General features: G+C 42.0%; 1 long non-coding RNA gene across 1 annotated transcript; it reads left to right on the forward strand.

Annotated features, from left to right (window-relative positions):
• Positions 1-27527, forward strand: LOC114679474 (uncharacterized). The gene is made up of 3 exons (XR_003731392.2): positions 1-85; positions 19531-19627; positions 27400-27527. It is a non-coding gene; the product is annotated as an uncharacterized LOC114679474 (long non-coding RNA).
• The last annotated feature ends 425 nt before the right edge of the window (positions 27528-27952 follow it).

The raw sequence follows: 27952 nt of genomic DNA on the forward strand, positions 1-27952 counted from the left end.
GCAGGCTCAGAATCGATCGCTCGGCTGGTTGACGTTATCAAGAAGAGAGTCGCTTTGGACTGGGGGAAGGCTTGCGCGGGATCAGGTTGTTGCTGGGTCCGAGGGCGGTAGGGAGTGGAGAGAGCGCCGGGAGTCGCTCAGCGGGGTCTAGGAGAACGGCTTGCAGATTCACATCTCCTCTGCCCGCGGATGTCCTCCGGGGAATTGAGGCTTCCTTCCTCAGCGGCCCTTTTTTCTCTCTTTGCTCCCGCTGCCCCTTGTATTTGGTTTCTTACTATTTATGTAGCATCATTGCTTGCGGTTATAATGGCCACCACTTTATTGAGCATTCACTGTACAAGCATCTCGCAGCAGGCGCTCATAAGCATCTGGCGATTCTTGGCCACTGCTGGAAGCCCAGCCATTCTTTGGAAGGAATTTGACAGCCTACATAATCCTGTACTCTAATATCCACATGGTACTCTTGGAGCTAGGAAGATGAAATTGCCGTTATATTAGTTTTCTGAAGCCGCCATAACAAAGTACCACACACTGGATAGCTTAAAACAACAGATATGTTTTCTCGTTTTCTGGAGTCTGGAAGTCAGAAATCAAGATGTCAGTGGGGCCTTGCTTCTTCTGAGGCTCTGGATAGAATCCTTCCTGCCTATTCCTAGCTTCTGGTGGGAGCCAGCAATCATTGGTATTCTTCGGCTTGTAGCTGCATTAATCCATTCTCTTCCTCTTTTATCAAATGGTATACTCCCTGTGAGTCTCTGTCTCTGTGTCTTTTATAAGGAAACCAGTCCTATTAGGTAAAAGGCTCACCTTACTCCAGTATGACCTGATCATGACTTATCACATCTGCAATGACACCCTTTCCAAATAAGATCACATTTCGAGGTTCCAGGAAGGACATGAATTTTGGGGGCGACACTAACCAACCCAGTATAGCTATTCAAGTTCTTAAGAAGTAAACAAACGAAGAGTTGACAAACAAATGTAGTACAAGTGGATTCAAACTTAGTTCAGTTTTATCTGAGTATTGATAGACATTCGGGATATCCCTTTAAAAGATGGGTAGGGGCCGGGCGTGGTGGCTCACGCCTGTAGTCCCAGCACTTTGGGAAGCCGAGGTGGGCGGATCAGTTGAGGTCAGGAGTTTGAGACCAGCCTGGCCAACATGGCGAGACCCCGCCTCTACTGAAAATACAAAAATTAGCCGGGCATGGCAACAGGTGCCTGTAGTCCCAGCTACTTGGGAGGCTGAGGCAGGAGAATCGTTGAACCTGGGAGGTTGCAGTGAGCCGAGATCACGCCATTGCACTCCAGCCTGAACAACAGAGGGAGACTTCGTCTCTAAATAAATAAATAAATAAATAAATAAAACATGCTGGGTAAGATTTGACTGTGCCATCATAGACTGTCAGAGACAACATTCTGGGCAAAAGAAACATTACAGACAAGGAAGCACGGGTTGAACTGTAAAATGAATTAGGTTAAAGCGGGAAAGACCTTCATTGCATGCTGAAGAGTTTGGAGCCTTTTCTTTATATAAAATTAGGAGCAAATCAACGTGTTTCAGCAACTTAGTTGTGCTTTGAAGATTAATTTACCAGTTTGGGCCAAGCCTGCTTTGCATTTCTTACTCCAGTTTAAGAAGTCTTACATCCTATTATCTGAGCATAACGTGCTGTTTTCATTGTAGTGTCTCTGCCCATCCTGTCTCCTCTGCCTGGAATGCTGCCATGGGGCTACATAATATTCACTTGTCCTTTTTTTTTTTTTTTTTTCTTGTCCTGGAAATTGTATTATAGCATGGCGAGGAGTTGAGTGGGGAGAGAAAGTTCTTCAACCCATTTTATGGCATTAGTATCCCCGTAATACCAAGACTGATAAAAAGCACGAGAAGAGAAAACTACATGCCAAACTCAACGTAGATACAAAGCTCTAAAATAAAGTTCTATCGGGAACAAGAAAAGGTGTATCTCAGAAATGATTTAACATTAGGAAACCTGTTACTATAAATCATTGTATTAATAGTTCAGAGGTTTAAAGCCACATGATTATCTCAATAACATTATTTTTTGAAAAATTCAATAGTTACTTTGACTTAAGAGAAAAATCTTTAAGCAAATGGGGAATGAATAGCAACTTGATAAAGGACACTTATCAGAAATCTATGGTAACCATCATACTAAATAATACAACAGAAGCATTCCCGTTACTGTTAGGGAAAATGAGAATACTCACTTTTACTGCTAATGTTCAACATGGTGCTGGATTTTCTAGCCAATACAGTAAAACAAGCAAAAGGCAAAAACATTAGGAAAGGAAGAAATGAAAATAGTATTTTCAGAAAATGTAATTTTCTTTCTAGAAAATAGAATGTAAGGACAACCTACTAGATGGTGCAGCAAGGTGGCTAAATAGATTAAAGTCATAACTTACATTTTTTGTATATAGCAGTAATAAAATAGAAAAAAGGGAACCCACCCAAAGGGGCCAAATGAAGTACCTATGAGTACACTGAACAAAAGATGTATGAGACTTATGGGAAAATATGAAATATCATTGAAAAATATTAAAGACTTAAGTAAATGGATATTTCATGTTCCAGGATGGGAAATTTTAGTATTCTAAAGATATTAGTCTATTGCAAATTAATAAAAATTTGATGTAGTGCCTACAAAATATTAATATTATACTAATAGGATCTTTCCAAAAAACTCTATTTGGTCAAAGTGTATTATTATTTTGACACACTACTAGGTTTCATTATCTATTTAGAATGTTTATTTAGAATGAGTGATATTGGTATGTAGGAGGTTTTTGTACTATATTAATCAGCTATTGAGACTTAAAGTTATACTAGATTTCTTAAATTTATTTTTATTTCGTATTTGCCTATGGTCTGAAATAATTTAAGTAACTTTAGAATGATCTGCTCTTTGAAGGATGCAGAACTCGGTTATGAAATTATTACATAGTATTATATGGTGTGTTTTAAACAATGTAGTCTACTCTTTATGATAATTGGACTATTCAACTTTTCTACTTTATGTGGGCTCAATTACGATTATTTATATTGTGTTTTAAAGTCATTAATCACAAGTGGGTTTTGGATTTTGTGAAATACTTTTTCTGCATCTACAGTTATGATTATGGGATTTAGCTTGTTGATGGGTTACCTTTTTTTTTTTTTTTTTTTTTTTTTGAGACGGAGTCTGGCTCTGTGTCCCAGGCTGGAGTGCAGTGGCCGGATCTTAGCTCACTGCAAGCTCCGCCTCCCGGGTTTAGGCCATTCTCCTGCCTCAGCCTCCCGAGTAGCTGGGACTACAGGCGCCCGCCACCTCGCCCAGCTAGGTTTTTGTATTTTTTAGTAGAGATGGGGTTTCACCGTGTTAGCCAGGATGGTCTGGATCTCCTGACCTCGTGATCCGCCCGTCTCGGCCTCCCAAAGTGCTGGGATTACAGGCTTGAGCCACCGCGCCCGGCCGTGATGGGTTACCTTAATTGATTTTTGAATGTTGAACTAGCCTTCAACATTCAAACTTGGTGATTGATATAGTTTGGCTCTGTGTCGTCACCCAAATCTCTTCTTGAATTGTACTCCCATAATTTCCACGTGTTGTAGGAGGGACCCGGTGGGAGATAATTTGAATCATGGTGGTTCCCCCATACTGTTCTCGTGGTAGTGAATAACTCTCATGAGATCTGATGGCTTTATCAGGGGTTTCTGCTTTTGCATCTTCCTCAGTTTCTCTTGCCGCTGCCATGTAAGCAGTGCCTTTTGCCTCCCGCCATGATTCTGAGGCCTCCCCAGCCATATGGAACTGTAAGTCCAATTAAACCTCTTTTCCTTCCCAGTCTCGGATATGTCTTTATCAGCAGTGTGAAAACAGACTAATACAGTAAAAGTGTATGATTCTTTTTCTTCATTGTTGGACTAAATTTGCTAATGTTTTATTGAAGATTTCGCATCTATGTTTATGAGAGATATTGGTCTGTCATTTTCTTTTCTTTGTCTGGTTTTGGTATGAGGGTGATGTTGTCCACATAGAATTAGTTAGGAAAGCCAGGCACGGTGGGTCACGCCTGGAATCCCAGCAGTTTTGGAGGCTGAGGCGGGTGGATCACATGAAGTCAGGAGTTTGAGACCAGCCTGACTGACATGGTGAAACCCCATCTCTACTAAAAATACAAAAATATTAGCTGGGCGTGGTGGTGCATGCCTGTAATCCCAGCTACTTGGGAGGCTGAGGCAGGAGAATTGCTTGATCCCAGGAGATGGAGGTTGCAGTGAGCTGAGATGGCGCCATTGCACTCCAACCTGGGTGACAAGAGCGAACATCCATCTCAAAAATAAAAAATATAAATAAAAAATAAATAAAAAAGCCGGGCGCAGTGGCTCACGCCTGTAATCCCAACACTTTGGGAGGCCGAGGCAGGTGGATCACAAGGTCAGGAGATCGAGCCCATCCTGGCTAACATGGTGAAACCCCATTTCTATGAAAAATACAAAAACAATTAGCCGGGCGTGGTGGTGGACACCTGTAGTCCCAGCTACTCAGGACGCTGAGGCGGGAGAATGGCGTGAACCTGGGAGGCGGAGCTTGCAGTGAGCAGAGATCAGGCCACTGCACTCCAGCTTGGGTGACAAGGCGAGACTCCGTCTCAAAAAAAAAAGTTAGGAAAGATTCTCTCTACTTCTATCTTTTGAAAGAGAGTGTAGATAATTTGCATAATTTCTTCCTTAAATGTTTCATGGAATTCATCAGTTAGACCATCTGGATCTAGTACTTTCTGTTTCAGAAAGTCACCAATTATTGATTCCATTTTAAAAATAGGTATAGGCCTATTCAGATTGTTTCTTCTTGTGTAAGTTTTGCCAGATTGTGTCTTTAAGAAATTGGTCCATTTCATTTAGGTTATCAAATTTATGAGCGTAGAGTTTTTTTTCTTGTTTTTGTTTTTGGACAGAGTTTTTATCACCCTTTTAATCTTCATGGGATCTGTAGTGATGTTCCCCTCTTTCATTTTTAATATTAGTAATTTATGCCTTCTCAATTTTTTTTGTAGTTAGATTACTAGAAGTGTTTTGCTTTTATTGCTCTTTTTCAAGAACAAGCTTTTTGGTTTCAACGATTTTTCTCTATTTTCTGTTTTAAATTTCATTGATTTCTGCTCTAATTTTTATTATTTGTTTTCTTCTACTTACTTTGTATTTAATTAACTCTTCTTTTTCCGTTTTCCTAAAGTGGAAGCTAAAATTGATTTTAGATCTTTCATTTTTTCTAATATATGCATTCAATGGTGTTAATTTCCCTCTAATCACTGTTTTAACTGCTTCCCACAAATTTTGATTGTATTTTCACTTTCATTTAATTCAAAGTATTTCAAAATTTCTCTTGAAATTTCTTCTTTGGCTCATATGTAAATTAGAAGTATATTTAATCTCCAAATATTTTGGGATTTCTAAGTTATTTTTCTATTATTGATTTCTAGTTAAATTCCATTGTTGTCTGAGAGCAGACATTGTATAATTTCTTTTTTTTTCTTTTTCTTTTTTTTTTTTTTGAGATGGAGTCTTGCTGTGTGGCCCAGGCTGGAGTGCAGTGGCGCCATCTCGGCTCACTGCAAGCTCCGCCTCCCGGGTTCACGCTATTCTCCCGCCTCAGCCTCCGAGTAGCTGGGACTATAGGCGCCCGCCACCACGCCCGGCTAGTTTTTTATATTTTTAGTAGAGACGGGGTTTCACCATGTTAGCCAGGATGGTCTCGATCTCCTGACCTTGTGATCCACCCGCCTCAGCCTCCCAAAGTGCTGGGATTACAGGCTTGAGCCACCGCGCCCGGCCGACATTGTATAATTTCTATTCTCCTAAGTGGGTTAAAGTGTATTTTATGGTCCAAAAGGTAGTCTCTCCTGCTGAATGTTCCCTATGAGCTTAAGAAAAATGTGTATTTTGCTGTTGTTAAATGAAGCTGTCTACAGATGTCAATATTATTCAGTTGATTGATGGTGTTGTTGAGTTCAACTGTGTCTTTACTGATTTTCTTTGTGCTGGATCTGTCTATTTCTGATAGCGATATGTTGAAATCTCCAACTATGACAATGGAGTCACCTGTTTTTCTTTGTAGTTCTATCGGTTTTTACCTCGCATATTTTCATATTGTGTTGCTAGGCACACACACTTTAAGGATTGTTATGTCTTTTTGGAGAAATAGCTTCTTAATCATTACATAAAGTTTCTCTTTATCCCTGATAAATTTTCATTTTATTTTATTTTATTTTTGATACACAGTCTTGCTCTGTCTCCCAGGCTGGAGTGCAGTGGCCCAATCTTGGCTCACTGCCATCTCCACCTCCCATGTTCAAGCGATTCTCCTGCCTCAGCCTCCCAAGTAGTTGGGACTACAGGCACACATCATGATGCCCGGCTAGTTTTTGTATGTTTAGTGGAGACAGGGTTTCATCATGTTGGCCAGGCTGGTCTCAAACTCCTGAGCTCGGATGATCCACCTGCCTTGGCCTCCCAAAGTAGTGGGATTATGAGCGTGAACCACCATGCCTGGCCCCTTTTGTGGCTTTAATTGAGCCTTGTATGTAATTCCATTTTTATTCATTTGTTACCATATCACTTATACTTTTTTTTTCTTTTTAAAGATGTCACCCTAGAGTTTGCAATGTACATTTACAGCTAATCCAAGCCCAATTTCAAATAACACTATACCATTTCTTGAACAGTGTTCCTTATAATAATTAAATAATCCTAATTCTTCCTTCCCATCTTTGTATCATTGCGGTCATTTGTATCACTTACAATATGTAAGCATACATAACCATACACGTATAAGCACACATAAGCAAATATATTTGTTAATATTAGTTTGCACAAACTATTATCTGTTAGATCAATTAAAAATAAGAAAAAGTTTCTATTTTACTTTCACTTACTACTTCTTTGGTGCTTTTTATGTGGATCCGAGATTCTGACCTGTGTTATTTTCCTTCTGTCTAAATAATTCTTTTCTTTTCTTTTCTTTTCTTTTTTTTTTTTGAGAGGGAGTCTCTCTCTGTCACCCAGGCTGGAGTGCAGTGGTACGGTGCGATTTCGGCTTACTGGAACCTCTGTCTCCCAGGTTCAAGCAATTCTCCTGCCTCAGCCTCCCGAGTACCTGGGATTACAGGCAGGTGCCACCACACCTGGCTAATTTTTTTGTATTTTTAGTAGAGACGGGGTTTCACCATGTTGGCCAGGCCAGTCTTGAATTCTTGACCTATGGTAATGTGCCCCAGTTGGCCTCTCAAAATGTTGGGATTACAGGCATGAGCCACCACATCCGACTTCTAAAGAATTCTTTTAACATTTTTTGGGATTCTACTGGCAACAAATTCCCTCAATATTTGTTTTTCTGAGAAAATCTATATTTCTCCTTGACTTTTAAAGGATAGTTTCACAGCCTACAGAATTCTACATTGATGGAGTTTTTTTCTCTAAATACTTTAAATATTTCACTCTACTTTCTTCTTGCTTACATGGTTTCTGAGAAGTCAGTTGTAATTCTTAACTTTGCTCCTCCTCTGTAGTTAAGGTGTTTCTCTGGTTTCTTTTTTTTTTTTTTTTTTTTTTTTTTTGAGATGGAATCTCACTCTGTTGCCCAGGCTAGAGGGCAGTGGTGCGGTCTTGGCTCACTGCAACCTCCACCTCCCAGGTTCAAACGATTCTCCTACTTCAGCCTCCCAAGTAGTTTGGATTGGAGGCACATGTCACCATGCCTGGCTAATTTTTTGCATTTTTAGTAGAGACGGGGTTTTACCATGTTGGCCAGGCTAGTCTCGAGCTCCTGACCTCAGATGATCCACCCGCCTCGGCCTCCCAAAGTGCTGGGATTACAGACATGAGCCACTGTGCCCAGCCCCCTCTAGTTTCTTTCAGGATTTTTTCTTTATCTTTGATTTTCAGTAGTTTGAAAATTATAGGCCTGGTTGCAGTTTTCTGTTTTTGTTTTTTATATTTATCTGCTTAGTGTTCTTTGAGCTTCCTGGATCTGTAGTTTGGTGTCTGACATTAATTTGAGGAAACTCTCAAGTCATTATTCTTTCAAACAATATGAATAATTTCTTCTATTCCTTTCTTTTTTCTCCTTCTGGTATTCATAATATGCAGATGTTATATCTTCTGTAGTTGTTCCATAAGTTTTGGATAGTCTCTTAGGTTTGTTTTTTTGTTTTGTTTTGTTTTGTTTTTGTCTTTGTTCTCTTTTATTGCCAGTTTGAAAGGTTCCTATTGGCTGGACGTGGTGGCTTATGCCTGTAATCTCAGCACTTTGAGAGGCCAAGGCAGGTGGATTGCCTGAGCTCAGGTGTTCAAGACCAGTCTGGGCAACATGGTGAAATCCCGTCTGTACTAAAATACAAAAAATTAACCTGGCGTGGTGGTGTATGCCTGTAGTCCCAGCCTGGGCAACATGGTGAAACCCCATCTCTACTAAAAATACAAAAAATTAGCCGGGCATGGCGTCATGCACCTGTAGTCCCAGCTACTCAGGAAGCTGAGGCAGGAGAATTGCTTGAACCTAGGAGGTAGAGGTTGCAGTGAGCTGAGATCACGCCCCACTGCGCTCCAGCCTGGGCGATGAAGTGAGACTCCATCTAAAAAAAAAGGCTTCTATTGATGTATTATAGAATCAGAGATTCTTTCCTCAGTCATGTCCAGTCTAGTAGCCCATCAAAGACATTCTACATTTTCTATTCACAGTGCTTTTTATCTCTTGCCCTTTTTTTTGGTTCTTTTTTGTTTTTATTTAATTTAATTTTTTTTTTTTTTCTTTTGGAGATAGAGCCTCGCTCTGTTACCCAGGCTGGAATGCAGTGGCATGATCTCGACTCACTGCAACCTCTGTTTCCCTGGTCTGGGTTCAAGAGATTCTCGTGCCTCAGCCTCACAAGAAGCTGGGACTACAGGCACGCGCCACCACCCCCAGCTAATTTTTTTTGTATTTTTAGTAGAGACAGGGTTTCGCCATGTTGCCCAGGCTGGTCTCAAACTCCTGAGCTCAGGCAATCTGCCCCACTTAGGCCTCCCAAATTGTTAGGATTATAGGCATAAGCCACTGCTCCCAGCGTCTTTTTGGTTCTTTCTTAGGATTTCCATCTCTTTGTTTACACTGACCATCTGTTCTTCCATGCTGTCTACTTTACCCATTAAAGCTGTTAGTATATTAATCAAAGTTGTTTAAAATTTCTTGTCTAATAATTCCAACATTCCTGCTATGTCTGGTTCTGATGCTTGCTCTGTCTCTTCAAAATGTGTGTTTTGGCTTTTAGTTTGCCTTGTAAGTTTTTTTTCATACTGAACAGGATGTACTGGGTAAAAGGAACTGCTGCAAATAGGCCTTTAGTAATGTGGGAGTAAGGTGTGGGGAGAAAGAAAGTATTCCTCTATGAATCCTATGATTAGGTCTCAGTCTTTTAGTGAGCATATGCTTCTGGAATGTGAACTTTACAAGTGCTTCTCAGTTTTTGCTTCCCCCTTAGGTGGGACAAAATGGCCAGAGTGGGTTGGAGTTGGGCATTTTTCCCTTCTCCCAGGCCAGTTAGCCCTGATAAAACTCCAGCAATTTAGGCTCTGATTAAATAATTCTCCCGAGGGCAGACTTTGTTAAGAATAGCATGCTCTGGCATGTTTCAAAATGGTTCTTTTTCTTCTTCTCCTGCTAGAAGCCTGACAAGATTTTTCTCTGGTATTTATTGTGAGAACCTGGTCAAACTCTTGGAGGTAAAACTCACAGAAGCTTGGGTTCCCCCTCCCCTATTTCTGGTTTCTTCTGAAATTTTTGACTCTCAGACTTGTCTACACGTAGCCTCTGGCAATGCAATTACAGTTCATATTTTTCTGCCCTGGCATTGGTTCCTTTGGAGATTTCTGGTCTGGGTAGCTTGTGACTTTTCTACATACCTGTCTGCCTCTCCAGTTTTGGGGATAGTGGTTTGCCCTGTGACCTCACTTTTCTTCTGGATTTAAGAAAAATTATTTCAGTTTGTTAAGCTTTTCTTTTCTTTTTTATTTATTTATTTTTTTTTGAGACAAAGTCTTGCTCTGTCACCCAGGGTGGAGTGCAGTGATCTCACCCATCTTTATTTCACATTGGAAGTATTCCTCAAATGTCTGGAGTCAGGGGGTCTTGACTGTTTATATTTTTTAATGAAGTAGTAAGTGGATTATGAGCTCTCTTGTGTGGAACTTGTCTGCTGGCCAAGATGATGGGACAGGAATGCTGACATTTTACTTTAATGGGCAGAATGCAGGGGATTTTCCATGGAGCCCTTAGATTTATTTACAGAATAACGTTTTAGTGTGATGTGTGAATGTATGGGAAGTTCTGGATGGTCTCTGTTCCTCCTATCATACCCTCACCCTGGGGGTAGATTCTTGGCTGTAAGGCATTCTGCATGCAGAGGTGGAAGGGAAGGAAAACTGTTTCATATGTGGAATCTTGGCCTTATATCTCATTCCTGTACTCAGTTGTCTCTGATAGTTCCTGGTTCTGGAAACTTCTAGCATTCCATAGTGTGAATTGTTTTTTCCTGGGCTATATCTCTCACCCTCCACAGTTTCTTCTGCTTCCCCCACCATCAGTTATAATTTCTTCATCAGCTATCTTCCAAAATTTCTTTGAAATCTCCGATCTACTAATGATCTTTTCCCCATTCTCCTGTTTAGATCCTTATGTTTCTTTTCCCATTCTCTTATTTATATCTTTATGTCTCTTTTTATTTCTTAAGTATGATTTTAATGAAATCTTAGGAGGGTGAGATGATAAACCAAGTTTTCAATTCTAACAAGGCAAAAACAAGCTCATCAAGAGTTCACTAGTTGGGCACTATGGCTCATGCCTGTAATCTCAGCACTTTGGGAGGCCAAGGTAGGGCAGATTGCCTGAGCTCAGGAGTTCGAGACCAGCCTGGCCAACATGGTGAAACCCCGTCTCTACTAAGAATACAAAAATTAGCCAGGCATGGTGGCTCACGCCTATAATCCCAGCACTTTGGGAGGCCGAGGTAGGGCAGATTGCCTGAGCTCAGGAGTTCAAGACCAGCCTGGCCAAGATGGTGAAACCCTGTCTCTACTAAAAATACAAAAATTAGCCAGGTGTGGTGTTGGGCGCCTGTAATCCCAGCTACTCGGGAGGCTGAGGCAGGGAGAATGCTTGAACCCAGGAGATGGAGGTTTCAGTGAGCTGAGATCGCGCCATTGCACTCCAGCCTGGGTGTCAGAGTGAGACTGTCTCCAACAAAACAAAACAAAACAGAACAAAAAACAAGGCCGGGCGTGGCTCAAGCCTGTAATCCCAGCACTTTGGGAGGCCGAGACGGGCGGATCACGAGGTCAGGAGATCGAGACCATCCTGGCTGACACGGTGAAACCCCGTCTCTACTAAAAAATACAAAAAAACTAGCCGGGCGAGGTGGCGGGCGCCTGTAGTCCCAGCTACTCGGGAGGCTGAGGCAGGAGAATGGCGTGAACCCGGGAGGCGGAGCTTGCAGTGAGCCAAGATCACGCCACTGCACTCTAGCCTGGGCGGCAGAGCGAGACGCTGTATAAAAAAAAAAAAAAACAACAAAAGCACTCCAGCCTGGATGTCAGAGCAAGACTGTCTCAAAAAAAAAAACAAAAACAAAAACAAAAAACAAAAAACAACAACAACAAAAAAACTCACTGATTAAATTATGGTCTATTCACACAGTCGAATACTAGGCATTCATTTAAAATGATGCGAGCAGACTGGGCACGGTGGCTCACGCTTGTAATCCCAGCACTTTGGGAGGCCAAGGCAGGTGGATCACCAGAGGTCGGGAGTTCAAGACCAGCCTGACCAACATGGAGAAATACCATCCCTACTAAAAATACAAAATTAGCTGGACGTGGTGGCACATGCCCGTAATCCCAGCTATCGGGAGGCTGAGGCAGGAGAATCACTTGAACCCGGGAGGTAGAGGTTGCAGTAAGCCGAGATTGTGCCATTGCACTCCAGCCTGGGCAACACAAGTGAAACTCTGTCTCAAAAAAATAAATAAATAAAATGATGTGAGCAGCTGGGCATGGTGGCTCACACCTGTAATCCTAGCACTTTGGGAGGTCAAGGCAGGTGGATTGTCTGAGCTCAGGAGTTCGAGACCAGCCTGGGGAACATGGTGAAACCCCATCTCTACTAAAAATACAAAAAATTAGCTGGGCTTGGTGGTATGCGCCTGTAATCCTAGCTACTCGGAAGCCTGAGACAGGAGACTCGCTTGAACCCGGGAGGCAGAGGTTGCAGTGAGCCGAGATCACACTATTGCACTCCAGCCTGGGTGGCAGAGCAAGACTCCATCTCAAAAAAAAAAAAAAAAAAAAAAAAAAAAAGGCAGGGGGGCCAGGCGGGGTGGCTCACAGCTGTAATCCCAGCACTTTGGGAGGCCGAGGTGGGCGGATCACTTGAGGTCGGGAGTTTGAAACCAGCCTGGCCAACATGTAGAAACCTCATCCCTACTAAAAATACAAAAAATTAGCCAGGCATCGTGCGTGCGCTGGTAATCCCAGCTACTTGGGAGGCTGAGGCAGGAAAATTGCTTGAACCCAGGAGGTGGAGGTTGCAGTGAGCTGAGATCGCGCCATTGCACTCCAGCCTGGGCAACAAGAGCGAAACTCCATCACACACACACAAAAGATGCGAGCATGTATTTGTATTTTGAGCATGAATAACTAGGTAAGAGAAGTGTATTTTTAAAAGCAATGAGTTATGAAAATACAAATTTCACATACATACATGACTAAGGGGTAGGGGTGTCCAGTTGTAACAATGGCAAGTTCTAAGAGATAAAATTCCAAGTTCTTTGTTTTTATTTCTATGGACATCTCTGTATCTTCTTGACTTTTTTGTAAGTAGCATGTTTTTAATAGTCAGAATATATATAAATTTATTTTTGAAGTAATATAATGACTAGCCTTGTACATAACATTTTGCATACATCTTGACTTTCTTAGAATTAGTACCCAGGTTTAACCTATTTAGTCAAAAGAATAATTTTTTTACATACATATTTTCAAATTTCCTCTTCAGAAGAAGTGCAAATACATATTCACTAGCAGTGTTAAACAACGCCACTTCCCTAGGCCCTCACTGGAACTTTTTTTTTTTTGAGACGGAGTCTTGCTCTGTTGCCCAGACTGGAGTACAGTGGCGCGATGTCGGCTCACTGCAAGCTCCGCCTCCTGGGTTTACGCCATTCTCCTGCCTCAGCCTCCTGAGTAGCTGGGACTACAGGTGCCTGCCACCACGCCTGGCTATTTTTAGTAGAGATGGGGTTTCACCATGTTAACCAGGATGCTCTCGATCTCCTGACCTCATGATCCACCCACCTCGGCCTCCCAAAGTACTGGGATTACAAGCATGAGCCACTCTGCCTGGCCAGGAACTTTTTAAATCCTTAGCCAGTTTGATCAGTTAACACTTGTGGTTGCGTCTGACAAGGCATGTCTCATGTGATCAGCATTCAAGAAATTACTCCTTTCAAACTGGCTGTCCATATTCTCCAAAGTTTTGTTTTTAGTTCTTTCTATTGTAAACATTTATTGTCTGTCTGGTTTATTTTCTTATAAGCAGTTATCAAAAGAATCAGTTTAATTAATATTTGAAGTACTTCTATTCCCAGTCCATAAAAGTGTGATAACTCCTGAACTCAGTTAATCAGGTTTCAAAATGATTTTTCCTCTGTTGAGGCAATATAGGGAGGGAATTAGGATTTGGGGATTTACACTCAGACTGCCTGGGCTCAAATCCTAGCTCTGTGACAACTTACTGATTATAACCTTAGTGTCGTTAATGAACTAGACCCAGTTCCCTCAGCTATATAATGAGGACTAAGTCAACATCTGCATATAAAAACATGACACAGTGCTGGGACATAACTCTCAAAGGGATACTGCTGAATAGGTACAATGCTATGCAATGAATTGTGACCCCTCAAATCCATATGTCAATGCCCTAACCCCCAATATGATGGTATATGAAGATGGAACCTTTGAGAGGTCATTATGTTTAGATGAGATCATAAAGGTGGGGTCTCATAATAGTTTTAGTGCCCTTAAGAGACACCAGAGAACTTGCTTCTCTCTCTCCCTGCCATGCAAGCACACAGCAAGCAGGAGGCCATCAGCAAACCGGGAAGAGGATCCTCAGCAGGAACCACATCTGCCAGCACCTTGATCTTGAACTTCTCAGCCTCCAGAACTGTGAGAAATAAATGTCTGTCATTTAAGACACCCAGTACATGGTACTTTGTTATAGTAGTGTAAGCTAACTAAGATGTACAATTTTGTTATTAGCATTCTTCATGGGGCCTGAGAGTCTTATGAGAAATTAAAAGGGGGTAATAATAATAGACCATGAGAGAGGGGTTAGAAATGCAGGTAAAAGTAATAAATACAGAGTGATTGATGTTGATGCTTTTTATATATCTATCGGTGTTTACCCTCTAGCGTATTTATCTGGCAATTATTCTCCCTACCAACAAAAACCTGGCTGCCTGAATTTGGTGCTAATTTTGCAGAAGATTATGGAGTGAGGTGTCTATATATGAGGCTGAGTCATCCTGACTATAAAATGGAGGTCCTGGAGAACGAGTTATTTTATTTTATTTTATTTTATTTTATTTTATTTTATCTTATTTTATTTTATTTTATTTTATTTTATTTTTATTTTTTGAGATGGAGTCTTGCTCTGTAGCCCAGGCTGGAGTGCAGTGGCGTGATCTCAGATCACTGCAAACTCCGCCTCCCGGGTTCACGCCATTCTCCCTCCTCAGCCTCCTGAGTAGCTGGGACTACAGGCATCCACCACCACGCCCGGCTAATTGTTTTTGTATTTTTCATAGAAATGGGGTTTCACCATGTTAGCCAGGATGGGCTCGATCTCCTGACCTTGTGATCCGCCTGCCTCGGCCTCTCAAAGTGCTGGGATTACAGACGTGAGCCACTGCGCCCGGCTTTTTTATTTATTTTTTATTTATATTTTTTATTTTTGAGATGGATGTTCGCTCTTGTCACCCAGGTTGGAGTGCAATGGCGCCATCTCAGCTCACTGCAACCTCCATCTCCTGGGATCAAGCAATTCTCCTGCCTCAGCCTCCCAAGTAGCTGGGATTACAGGCATGCACCACCACGCCCAGCTAATATTTTTGTATTTTTAGTAGAGATGGGGTTTCACCATGTCAGTCAGGCTGGTCTCAAACTCCTGACTTCATGTGATCCACCCGCCTCAGCCTCCAAAACTGCTGGGATTCCAGGCGTGACCCACCGTGCCTGGCTTTCCTAACTAATTCTATGTGGACAACATCACCCTCATACCAAAACCAGACAAAGAAAAGAAAATGTCAGACCAATATCTCTCATAAACATAGATGCGAAATCTTCAATAAAACATTAGCAAATTTAGTCCAACAATGAAGAAAAAGAATCATACACTTTTACTGTATTAGTCTGTTTTCACACTGCTGATAAAGACATATCCGAGACTGGGAAGGAAAAGAGGTTTAATTGGACTTACAGTTCCATATGGCTGGGGAGGCCTCAGAATCATGGCGGGAGGCAAAAGGCACTGCTTACATGGCAGCGGCAAGAGAAACTGAGGAAGATGCAAAAGCAGAAACCCCTGATAAAGCCATCAGATCTCATGAGAGTTATTCACTACCACGAGAACAGTATGGGGGAACCACCATGATTCAAATTATCTCCCACCGGGTCCCTCCTACAACACGTGGAAATTATGGGAGTACAATTCAAGAAGAGATTTGGGTGACGACACAGAGCCAAACTATATCAATCACCAAGTTTGAATGTTGAAGGCTAGTTCAACATTCAAAAATCAATTAAGGTAACCCATCACGGCCGGGCGCGGTGGCTCAAGCCTGTAATCCCAGCACTTTGGGAGGCCGAGACGGGCGGATCACGAGGTCAGGAGATCCAGACCATCCTGGCTAACACGGTGAAACCCCATCTCTACTAAAAAATACAAAAACCTAGCTGGGCGAGGTGGCGGGCGCCTGTAGTCCCAGCTACTCGGGAGGCTGAGGCAGGAGAATGGCCTAAACCCGGGAGGCGGAGCTTGCAGTGAGCTAAGATCCGGCCACTGCACTCCAGCCTGGGACACAGAGCCAGACTCCGTCTCAAAAAAAAAAAAAAAAAAAAAAAAAGGTAACCCATCAACAAGCTAAATCCCATAATCATAACTGTAGATGCAGAAAAAGTATTTCACAAAATCCAAAACCCACTTGTGATTAATGACTTTAAAACACAATATAAATAATCGTAATTGAGCCCACATAAAGTAGAAAAGTTGAATAGTCCAATTATCATAAAGAGTAGACTACATTGTTTAAAACACACCATATAATACTATGTAATAATTTCATAACCGAGTTCTGCATCCTTCAAAGAGCAGATCATTCTAAAGTTACTTAAATTATTTCAGACCATAGGCAAATACGAAATAAAAATAAATTTAAGAAATCTAGTATAACTTTAAGTCTCAATAGCTGATTAATATAGTACAAAAACCTCCTACATACCAATATCACTCATTCTAAATAAACATTCTAAATAGATAATGAAACCTAGTAGTGTGTCAAAATAATAATACACTTTGACCAAATAGAGTTTTTTGGAAAGATCCTATTAGTATAATATTAATATTTTGTAGGCACTACATCAAATTTTTATTAATTTGCAATAGACTAATATCTTTAGAATACTAAAATTTCCCATCCTGGAACATGAAATATCCATTTACTTAAGTCTTTAATATTTTTCAATGATATTTCATATTTTCCCATAAGTCTCATACATCTTTTGTTCAGTGTACTCATAGGTACTTCATTTGGCCCCTTTGGGTGGGTTCCCTTTTTTCTATTTTATTACTGCTATATACAAAAAATGTAAGTTATGACTTTAATCTATTTAGCCACCTTGCTGCACCATCTAGTAGGTTGTCCTTACATTCTATTTTCTAGAAAGAAAATTACATTTTCTGAAAATACTATTTTCATTTCTTCCTTTCCTAATGTTTTTGCCTTTTGCTTGTTTTACTGTATTGGCTAGAAAATCCAGCACCATGTTGAACATTAGCAGTAAAAGTGAGTATTCTCATTTTCCCTAACAGTAATGGGAATGCTTCTGTTGTATTATTTAGTATGATGGTTACCATAGATTTCTGATAAGTGTCCTTTATCAAGTTGCTATTCATTCCCCATTTGCTTAAAGATTTTTCTCTTAAGTCAAAGTAGCTATTGAATTTTTCAAAAAATAATGTTATTGAGATAATCATGTAGCTTTAAACCTCTGAACTTTTTTTTTTTTTTTGAGACGGAGTCTCGCTCTGTCGCCCAGGCTGGAGTGCAGTGGCCAGATCTCAGCTCACTGCAAGCTCCGCCTGCCGGGTTCACGCCATTCTCCTGCCTCAGCCTCCCGAGTAGTTGGGACTACAGGCGCCCGCCACCGCGCCCGGCTAGTTTTCTGTATTTTTTAGTAGAGACGGGGTTTCACCGTGTTAGCCAGGATGGTCTGGATCTCCTGACCTCGTGATCCGCCCGTCTCGGCCTCCCAAAGTGCTGGGATTACAGGCTTGAGCCACCGCGCCCGGCCTAAACCTCTGAACTATTAATACAATGATTTATAGTAACAGGTTTCCTAATGTTAAATCATTTCTGAGATACACCTTTTCTTGTTCCCGATAGAACTTTATTTTAGAGCTTTGTATCTACGTTGAGTTTGGCATGTAGTTTTCTCTTCTCGTGCTTTTTATCAGTCTTGGTATTACGGGGATACTAATGCCATAAAATGGGTTGAAGAACTTTCTCTCCCCACTCAACTCCTCGCCATGCTATAATACAATTTCCAGGACAAGAAAAAAAAAAAAAAAAGGACAAGTGAATATTATGTAGCCCCATGGCAGCATTCCAGGCAGAGGAGACAGGATGGGCAGAGACACTACAATGAAAACAGCACGTTATGCTCAGATAATAGGATGTAAGACTTCTTAAACTGGAGTAAGAAATGCAAAGCAGGCTTGGCCCAAACTGGTAAATTAATCTTCAAAGCACAACTAAGTTGCTGAAACACGTTGATTTGCTCCTAATTTTATATAAAGAAAAGGCTCCAAACTCCTGAGTAACTGGTACTACAGGCGCCCGCCACTACACCCAGCTAATTTTGTTTTTGTAGTTTTAGTAGAGATGGGGTTTCACCGTGTTAGCCAGGATGGTCTCGATCTCCTGACCTTGTGAGTCACCTGCCTTTGGTGGTTGGGAATCCCAACCTCCCAAAGTACTGGGATTACAGGCATGAGCCACCGCACCTGGCTAGTCGTGAACTATGTATTCTACGGCTTTCCTTCTAGATGGTATTTACTGTAGGGATTCACTTAATGGATGAGAAAGCTGGAATCTGTATGTATTTAGTAAAAAGTTGAATTCTAAATGACTCATTTTTTCTATTGGAATTCTGAGGAAATTTTTTGTCTTCATTATAATCACTATAAGTTTTCTTTTCTTTTCTTCTCTGTTTTTTTGAGACAGAGTTTCGCTCTTGTTGCCCAGGCTGGAGTGCATGGCACGATCTCGGCTCACCACAACCTCGGCCTCCCAAGTTCAAGCGATTCTCCTGCTTCCGCCTCCCCGAGTCCTGGGATTACAGGCGTGCCCCACTACACCTGGCTAATTTTGTTTTTTTAGTAGAGATGGGGTTTCTCCATGTTGGTCAGGCTAGTCTTAAACTCCCGATGTCAAGTGATCTGCCTGCCTTGGCCTCCCAAAGTGTTGGGATTACAGGCATGAGCCACCATACCCTGCATAAATTTTTCTTATCTTTCCAAGAAGACTTGCTGGTTTGTAGAGTTTTCCTTTTGTGTAAAAATACTCCTTTGTTACTAAATCAGAATTAAAGTATTATAAAATTTTCTACCCACAACACCATTAAGTTAATGCCAACTACTTTAAGGTTTATCTGTTCATTTTATATGTGAACAATTTTATTCACTTGTTTATTCATTCAACATTATTTTTAAAACTTAGTTTAATATTGCTATTCACTTGTAATATTCATATAATATTCCATAGAACCCTACTATCTCTGACAGGCACATAATAAGCGCACATGTCATATATCTGACATAACATGTGGCCAGTGAATGCCAGGCAGACCTCTCAAACCAGTGCCTAACAGAGCAGGTAGTTTATCTATCAAAAGATGAGGTCCAGCCTTCAGCATTTTTAGGTTAGGAAGCTCAAGATTTGTAGTATTAGAGATTTTACTTTGATACATTGATTTGAATTAACCAGTTTGACAAGAAAGGCATGAAACTTCTAGAATATAAATGAAATAAGTTATCAATAAATATAACTAGAAGGGAGAGGAGATTTGGAATATACGAACATCTTTTTTAAATTTAATTTTCAATTGACAAATATTAGTATTTGAACATCTTTTTTTTTTTTTTTTTTTTGAGACAGGGTCTCGCTCTTTCACCCAGGCTGCAGTGCAGTAGCACGATCTCAGCTCACTGCAAGCTCCGCCTCCTCTGGAAGGAAAATCTACTTGGAACTTTGGGTAACTAGATGACCATTCACTTATAACATAGGGAAGGAGTGAAATCATTTTTAACACAGACCATCAGTAACTTTAACATACAAATTAACCTGTTATAAAGACTATTGATCAGTTATTTCTGGAGGTACCCTGTCCCTCTGCTGTCTAAGATGTGCCCTGGGATTCTTTTGTATTGAGACAGGGTCTCTGTCACCCAGGCTGGAGTGCAGTGGCATGACCATAGTACACTGCAGCCTCAACCTTTCTGGTTCAAGTGACCCTCCCACCTAAGCCTCCTGAGCAGCTAGGACCACAGATGTGCACCACCACACTAGGCTAATTTCATTTTTTATGTTTTTTGTGGAGATGGGGGGGTGAGTCTCACTATTTTGTCGAGGCTGGTCTCAAACTCCTGGCCTCAAGCAATCCTCCTACCTCAGCCTCCCAGAGTACTGGGATTACAGGAATGAGCCACCACACCTGGCCTACATTGTTTTTGTTGTTGTTGTTGTTTTGTTGTTGTTGTTTGTTTTTGAGATAGGAGTCTTGCTTTCTCACCTAGGCTGGAGTGCAGTGGTGCGATCTCACCTCACTGCAACCTCTGCCTCGTGGGTTCAAGTGATTCTCCTGCCTCAACCTCCTGAGTATCTAGAACTACAGGTGTGCACCACCATCCCTGGCTAATTTTTTGTATTTTTAGTAGAGATGGGGTTTCGCCATGTTGGCCAGCCTGGTCTTGAACTCCTGGCCTCAGGTAATCTGCCCGCCTTGGCCTCCCAAAGTGCTGGGATTACAGGCATAAGTCACTGCATCCGGCCTGCGCTGGGATTCTTAACTGGATCCTGGGCTGATTGTTTTTCCCACAGTAGCAATGGGGTGGGAACTCATTAGCAGATAGACTAAAGAAAACCATCACCTGGAACGTGTGCAAATGAGAATTTAGCAAACGTGAAATCTTCTTTCCCAAGAATGCGTCTAAGAGGCTCTAGACTAAGAGCAGAAGCAGAGTGGAAATAGGACTGATATCAAAGGGGTAATTGAAAGACAGTCTATCAAACCACTTTGTGCCAGTTGATGCTGTGACTCTCCCTACTCCAATCTTATATATAAAGTGGCTAGCTGCAGCAGTCACTAAAGGAAAACTAAACTAAAAACCAAAATTGAAGGAGTCATTCTTCCCCAAAGAAAATTATCTGCCTTGGGAACAATCCAGGTAGGTAAGCTCTTCTCAGTTTGGCAGTTAGAAGGGCCCTCCTTCTGCCTGTGTACCCTAAAAAGAAGCCTCCCAGTTGACACATCCACCATACAAAGTTGACATTATCCCTCCTATTACAGAGAGAAGTCAGCTATGAAAATTAAACCTACAGCAGCAGATGAAACTCCAGCAGCTACCTAGTCATTTGTTTATTTATTTTTAGAGACAGGGTTTCATTCTGTCACCCAGGCTAAAACGCAGTGGCATGATCATAGCTCACTGCAGCCTCAAACTCCTGGGCTTGAGCAATCCTCCTGCCTCAGCCTGTTGAGTAACTGGGATTACAGGTGCGTACCACCATGCCCAACTAATTTCTTTTTTTTTCTTTTTTTTTTTTTTTTAGAGACTCCCCGTGTCGCCCAGGCTGGAGTGCAGTGGCACAGTCTCGGCTCACTGCAACTTCTGCCTCCCGGGTTCAAGCCATTCTCCTGTCTCAGCCTCCTGAGTAGCTGGGATTGTAGGCACGTGCCATCACACCCAGCTAAATTTTGTATTTTTAGTAGAGACAGGGTTTCACCATGTTGGCCAGGCTGGTCTCAAACTCCTGACCTCAGGTCATCTACCCACCTCAGCCTCCCAAAGTGTTAGGATTACAGGCGTGAGCCACTGTGCCTGGCCCCAGCTAATTTTTTTGTTGAGACAAGGTCTCACTATGTTGGCCAGGCTGGTCTCAAACTCCTGGCCTCAAGCAATCCTCCTGACTGGGCCTCTCGAAGTGTTAAGATTACAGGCATGAGCCATTGCGCCTGGCCCTAGTCCTTTGTTTTTATGCAAATCTTCTTAAATGTTCAACCCGCATTTACTAGACATTTGAAGAAAACTAACAGCAAGTAAGAAAAGGGCCTTATTGAAAAAACAAAGCTATTCCCAGGGAGTACAACTTATACAAGAAACAGAGAAAACATTGGAAAAAAATGTATGTGTCTATGTATACTAAAAAAATTAGTATCTATGAAGAGATTTGAGGATATTGCATTGTAAGTCAAAAATAGGCTGCTATGGAAAAGGAACAATGCAAATAAGAGAACTCCTAGAAATTCAAAATGATTGTCAAAATAAAAATTTAATAGTGTTGGGATAACAAACAAAAACATCCTTCCCCAAAAGATAATTGGAAAAAAATATGTTAGTCTAGGATATCTACTAACTACCTAATAGAAATTAAGAAAAAAAATCAGGAAAAAAATGGAAGAAAAGAAATACTAGGAGAACAAATAGTTCAGGTAACTTAGAGATGCATGTCTTTGTACTGAAAATGTACCAAGCATAGGAACTTTTAAACACGTCTATATGTGTGTATATATGTATATGTACATACACACACATACACACACATATCTGTACACACAGCAAATTTAAACACACACACACATACGCACACAGAAACCTGTTACCGGAAAGGAGTCCCAGTCCAGACCCCAAGAGTGGGTTCTTGGATCTTGTACAAGAAAGAATCTGGGATCAGTCCATAGAGTAAAGTGAAAGCGAGTTTATTAAGAAACAAAGGAATAATAGTTGGCTACTCCAGAGGCAGAGCAGCAGCTTGGGCTGCCCCACTAAGGATACTTATAGTTACTTCTTCTTTATATGCTAAACAAGGGGTCGATTATTCACAAGTTTTCCAGGAAAGGAGTTTAGTACTTTAGAAGTTACTAAAACTAACTTTAGAAAGTTAGTTTCCCGGAACTAAGCTTTCTTCCCCCTTTTGGACCATATAGGGTAACACCCTGACATTGGCATGGTATTTGTAAACTGTCATGGTGCTGGTGGGAGTGTCTCCGAGCAGGCTAATATATTATAATGAGTGTATAATGAACCTTGAGGACGACCAGAGGTCACTCTTGTCACCATCTTGGTTTTGGTGGGTTTCAGTCAGCTTCCTTAATGCAACCTGTTTTATCAGCAAGGTCTTTATGACCAGTATCTTTGCTGACCTCCTGTCTCATCCTGTGACTTAGAAAGCCTAACCTCCTGGAAGTGCAGTCCAGTAGGTCTCAGCACCTGTTCAAGATGGAGTTATTGTGGTTCAAATGCCTATGACAAATCCTTCAAGATTTTGGAATAATAAAAATTATAGGAAGAGCCTAAAAGTTTCCAGAGAAGGAAAACAGAGGTTACCCAAACAAGAATGAGAATTGGATTGGCGTCTGTTTTGTCATCAGCAAAGAGGTATACAAGAAGGTATTGAAGCAGTACCTTCAAAGTCGAAACAAAAAGTTGTTGAATCTATAATTCTATACCAGACAAATACATGAAAGAGTAAAAAAGATATTTCAGAGAGGCAAGAACTCACATTTATTTCACTTCTACATTTTTCTGAAAAAAAAATTTAAGGATATACACTGGAGAGATTGAAACTTGTGAGCTAGTAAAAAGGACCCAACCTAGGAAAGCAATGAAAAGAAATTCCAGGATGTTATCTTTGCAGAAAGCCTAAAAAATAATGGATCCTCATTTGAACAGGATTCCAGAGGGTCAGCAGAATGTATTGAAGCAAAAAGTAGATTCCAGTTAACAAATAGTTAAGATTAAAAAGCTATAGATGATCATCACCAAAAAAGGTAACAGTATATGTTTCATTTTCTCAAATAAAGAGGTTAATGAAAACACCAAGGAAAGCAGTTTTATAAGAACATGATAGTCCACATACAAAAATTAGGCCAGGCACAGTGGCTCACACCTGTAATCCCAGCACTTTGGGAGGCCAAGGTAGGTGGATTACTTAAGGACAGGAGTTTGAGATCAGCCTGACCAAGATGGTGAAACCCCGTCTCTACTAAAAATACAAAAATTAGCCGGGCATGGTGGCAAGTACCTCTAATACAAAAAAACCCACAAATATATATATATATATCTCTCTTCTCTAGGTGATATTTTCTTATTTTTTTCTGAAAGTTTTAATTTAGCTTTAATTATCTATAGAATTTTATGTGATGTGAGATAGAGACCTTTATGTGGTGTGAGATAGGGACCCTGTTTTATTTTTCACTTTGATTTGATAATCAGTAGTCCCAGATATAGTCATTAAATGACTATTCCTTTCCCCCCGATCTCCAATGCCCCCTCTATCATATCAAGCATCCATATGTATGGGTCTGTTTCTAGGACCTCTAATTTGTTCTATCAATCATTTTGTTTTATTTTGAACCAATACCAGAGTATTGTAATTACTATAGCTTTGTCATAATGATACAGGAGGTAGAAAGAAGTTATTTAGGCAGATAGTGAGGTCAGCAGAGTCTTCAGCAGAGCTTCCTGTCTACCAAAAAGTAGCCCGAGAATCTTTTTTTTTTTTTTTTTTTTTTTTTTTTTAGACGGAGTCTCGCTCTGTTGCCCAGGCTGGAGTGCAGTGGTGCAATCGGCTCACTGCAAGCTCTGCCTCCCGGGTTCACGTCATTCTCTTACCTCAGCCTCCCGAGTAGCTGGGACTACAGGCGCCTGCCACCACGCCTGGCTAATTTTTGTATTTTTAGTAGAGACAGGGTTTCACCTTGTTAGCCAGGCTGGTCTCGATCTCCTGACCTCATGATCCGCCCGCCTCAGCCTCCCAAAGTGCTGGTATTACAGGCACGAGCCACCACGCCTGGCCAAGAATCATTTTTTTCCTAACAAAGATCAGCCTGACAAATCAAGCTGCAAACATAAGTAAGGAAGCTAGAAGGTTGCATGGGGGAATGCCGGCAGCTGTGCCAATAGAAAAGGGCTACCTGGGGGCCAGGCATGTCCACCATGGAGGTTCCGTTTTCCCTTTTTTTTGTTACCATGTGTACAGTAATAGATAAATGGGCAACATGGCACAGCTCAGGCAGAGAACCCACCAGCATAATAGAAGATTAGGGTGGGAGCTACGAGAAATTCATGCCCTATGCAAATGGCACACCTGGTGTAAGCAGTTTTTTGCACCCTACTTAAATCAGACACTGCCTATTCACCAGCTCATCTATAAAACTCCCTGCATTTCACTGCAGATCTGGAACCTATTTTTCCAGGACCCATCTCTGAAGCAGAGAGCTCTTCTCTTTCTTTCACCTATTAAACTTCCATTCTTAACCTCCCTCTTTGTGTGTCCTTGTGCTTGTTCTCCATGGCTGTGGGACAACGAACCTTGGGTGTTACTCCAGACAACGAGGTTGTTTCAGTAAGACTAGATAGTTGATAGAATAAATCCTCCCACCTTACTCTTCAAGAGTGTCTTGGCCACTCTTGGCCCTTTGCTCTTTTATTTGCATGTTAGAGTCTATCAAGTTCCTGACCGGGCACGGTGGCTGACACCTCCTGGGTTCAAGCAGTTCTCCTGCCTCAGCCTCACTAGTAGCTTTACAGGTGCCCACCACCACACCTGGCTAATTTTTTGTATTTTTAGTAGAGACAGGGTTTCACTATGTTGGCCAGGCTGGTCTCAAACTCCTGACCTCGTGATCTACCTGCCTTGGCCTCCCAAAGTGTTGGGATTGCAGGTGTGAGCCACCACACCTGGCCAGCTGTTTTTAAACATAGGGTTTTTATTATTTGGCAGGAGAGCAGTAGGTGCAGCATATAGGCCACATCCTCGCTCCCATGATAACAAGCCACTTCATCCCCTGATTGACTGCTGGTCGGGTCTCCGTTTCAGCCAATCCTTCACGGTATAGCCAATTGGAGGCCTCTACAGGGCACCAAGGGGTGTTGCTAGGTTCCTTTAGCTTAATAAAAACCCTAATTGAGGAGGCTCTTGAGACGCTTGCTGGAGCCCACTCCCACTCTGCTACTTGTCTTTTTTTTTTTTTTTTTTTTGAGACGGAGTCTCGCTCTGTCGCCCAGGCTGGAGTGCAGTGGCCGGATCTCAGCTCACTGTAAGCTCCGCCTCCCGGGTTTAGGCCATTCTCCTGTCTCAGCCTCCTGAGTAGCTGGGACTACAGGCGCCCGCCACCTCGCCCGGCTAGTTTTTTGTATTTTTTAGTAGAGACGGGGTTTTACCGTGTTAGCCAGGATGGTCTCGATCTCCTGACCTAGTGATCCGCCCGTCTCGGCCTCCCAAAGTGCTGGGATTACAGGCTTGAGCCACCGCACCCGGCCTCTGCTACTTGTCTTTAATAAACCTGTGCTTTCACTCTTTCCTTGCTCCGTTCTTTTGTTACTTTGTTCAATTCTTTTTTTTGAGATGGAGTCTTGCTCCATTACCCAGGTTGGAGTGCAGTGGCATGATGTTGGCTCCCTGCAGCCTCTGCCCCCCAGGTTCCAGTGATTCTCCTGCCTCAACCTCCTGGGTAGCTGGGATTACAGGTGCACGCCACCATGCCTAGCTAATTTTTGTATTTTCAGTAGAGATGGGGTTTTGCCATGTTGGCCAGGCTGGTCTCAAAGTCCTGACCTTGGATGATCCACCTGCCTCGGCCTCCCAAAGTGTTGGGATTATAGGTGTAAGCCACTGTGCCCGGCCTTGTTCAATTCTTTGTTCAACATACCAAGAACCTCAACAACTCTATCCAGTAACAATATCTTTTCCAATCAAATCCCCAAACATTCTAAATGTGAGTGTTCAGATGCTCCCATGCTTGTGTGAGAAGATCCAGGATAGTAATCAGTTCTCTGTTTTTCCTGTTGGGACCTCAAACCCACAAATAAAAGCACATGTGGGAATTCCACAGAAGATCACTAAAGTTTTTCCCAAGTTCAACACAGATGAACCAATCCATTTGGACATATATACATTCATGGTTACATACAGAGGAAAATGCATTCTCTTTTGAAGAGGCCAGATGATGGTAATAATCTGTGATACGACACAACTTTAAAGGAAAATGTGTTCTTGTTTAGTCCCCATTGCTTGGTTGGGAAGAGAGGCATCTGTAGCATTCCCCTGGAGGCAGGAATCAACTATGGAATCAACAGTCAAGAGCAGAGAGGCCAGGCACGGTGGCTCACGCCTGTAATCCCAGCACTTTGGGAGGCTGAGACGGGCGAATCACGAGGTCAGGAGATCGAGACCATCCTGGCTAACACGGTGAAACCCTGTCTGTACTGAAAATACAAAAAAATTAGCCGGGCGTAGTGGTGGGCACCTGTAGTCCCAGCTACTCTGGAAGCCAAGGCAGGAGAATGGCGTGAACCCCTGAGGTGGAGCTTGCAGTGAGCCGAGGTAGCACCACTGCACTCCCGCCTGGGCAACTGAGCAAGACTCCGTTTCAAAAAAAAAAAAAAAAAAAAAGGCCGGGCGCGGTGGCTCAAGCCTGTAATCCCAGCACTTTGGGAGGCCGAGACGGGTGGATCACGAGGTCAGGAGATCGAGACCATCCTGGCTAACACAGTGAAACCCCGTCTCTACTAAAAATACAAAAAACTAGCCGGGCGAGGTGGCGGGTGCCTGTAGTCCCAGCTACTCAGGAGGCTGAGGCAGGAGAATGGCTTAAACCCGGGAGGCAGAGTTTGCAGTGAGCTGAAATCTGGCCACTGCACTCCAGCCTGGGCGACAGAGCGAGACTCCGTCTCAAAAAAAAAAAAAAAAAAAAAAAAAAAAGAGCAGAGGGATAAACAGGTAGGTCCTCTATGCTTTTTCTAGGCTCTAGGAAGCATCAGTAAGTGAAAAACCACAGTTTTGCCTGGATGCTGTAAGAGAAGTCCTGTGTTACTATTGGGGAAGATTGATATGATAATGGCGAGAAAGATAGTGGTGATGATCTTCCTGATTTGAAGACCTCTACATGTATTCTCTCAGAATGGTCCTAAAGAGAGGTAAGAAATGAGGTTTTATGAGAACTGGTCAGGACTGAAACTTCATGAAGATGTGTGTCCTGCTCTCTCCACAGCCCCATCATCAAACAGACTGAAGTTCCTCTGTGTTCAACTGCAGAACAGCTGAGTTGTGTGCCCTTTGAACCTTAAAATTAAGACCCTTTACAGTCATTCTAAAATGGTTGTCTGTACGCTTCTTTTGAGAGGATCAAATAAATCAATATTATAGCACTTTGAAAGAGTCTAAAGTGGTGTTATTTACCAGTGAACATGAATCAAGAAGAAGAGTGGAAGAAACCTTAATCCTTAACCTACTTAAGTTAGGAAGGGAGATCGGAAAGGATGGCTAGGAACAACCCAAGTCAAAGGATTCTCAGGTG

This window comes from Macaca mulatta, chromosome 7, assembly GCF_049350105.2.
Source record: "Macaca mulatta isolate MMU2019108-1 chromosome 7, T2T-MMU8v2.0, whole genome shotgun sequence".
Taxonomy (NCBI): Eukaryota; Metazoa; Chordata; class Mammalia; order Primates; family Cercopithecidae; genus Macaca; species Macaca mulatta.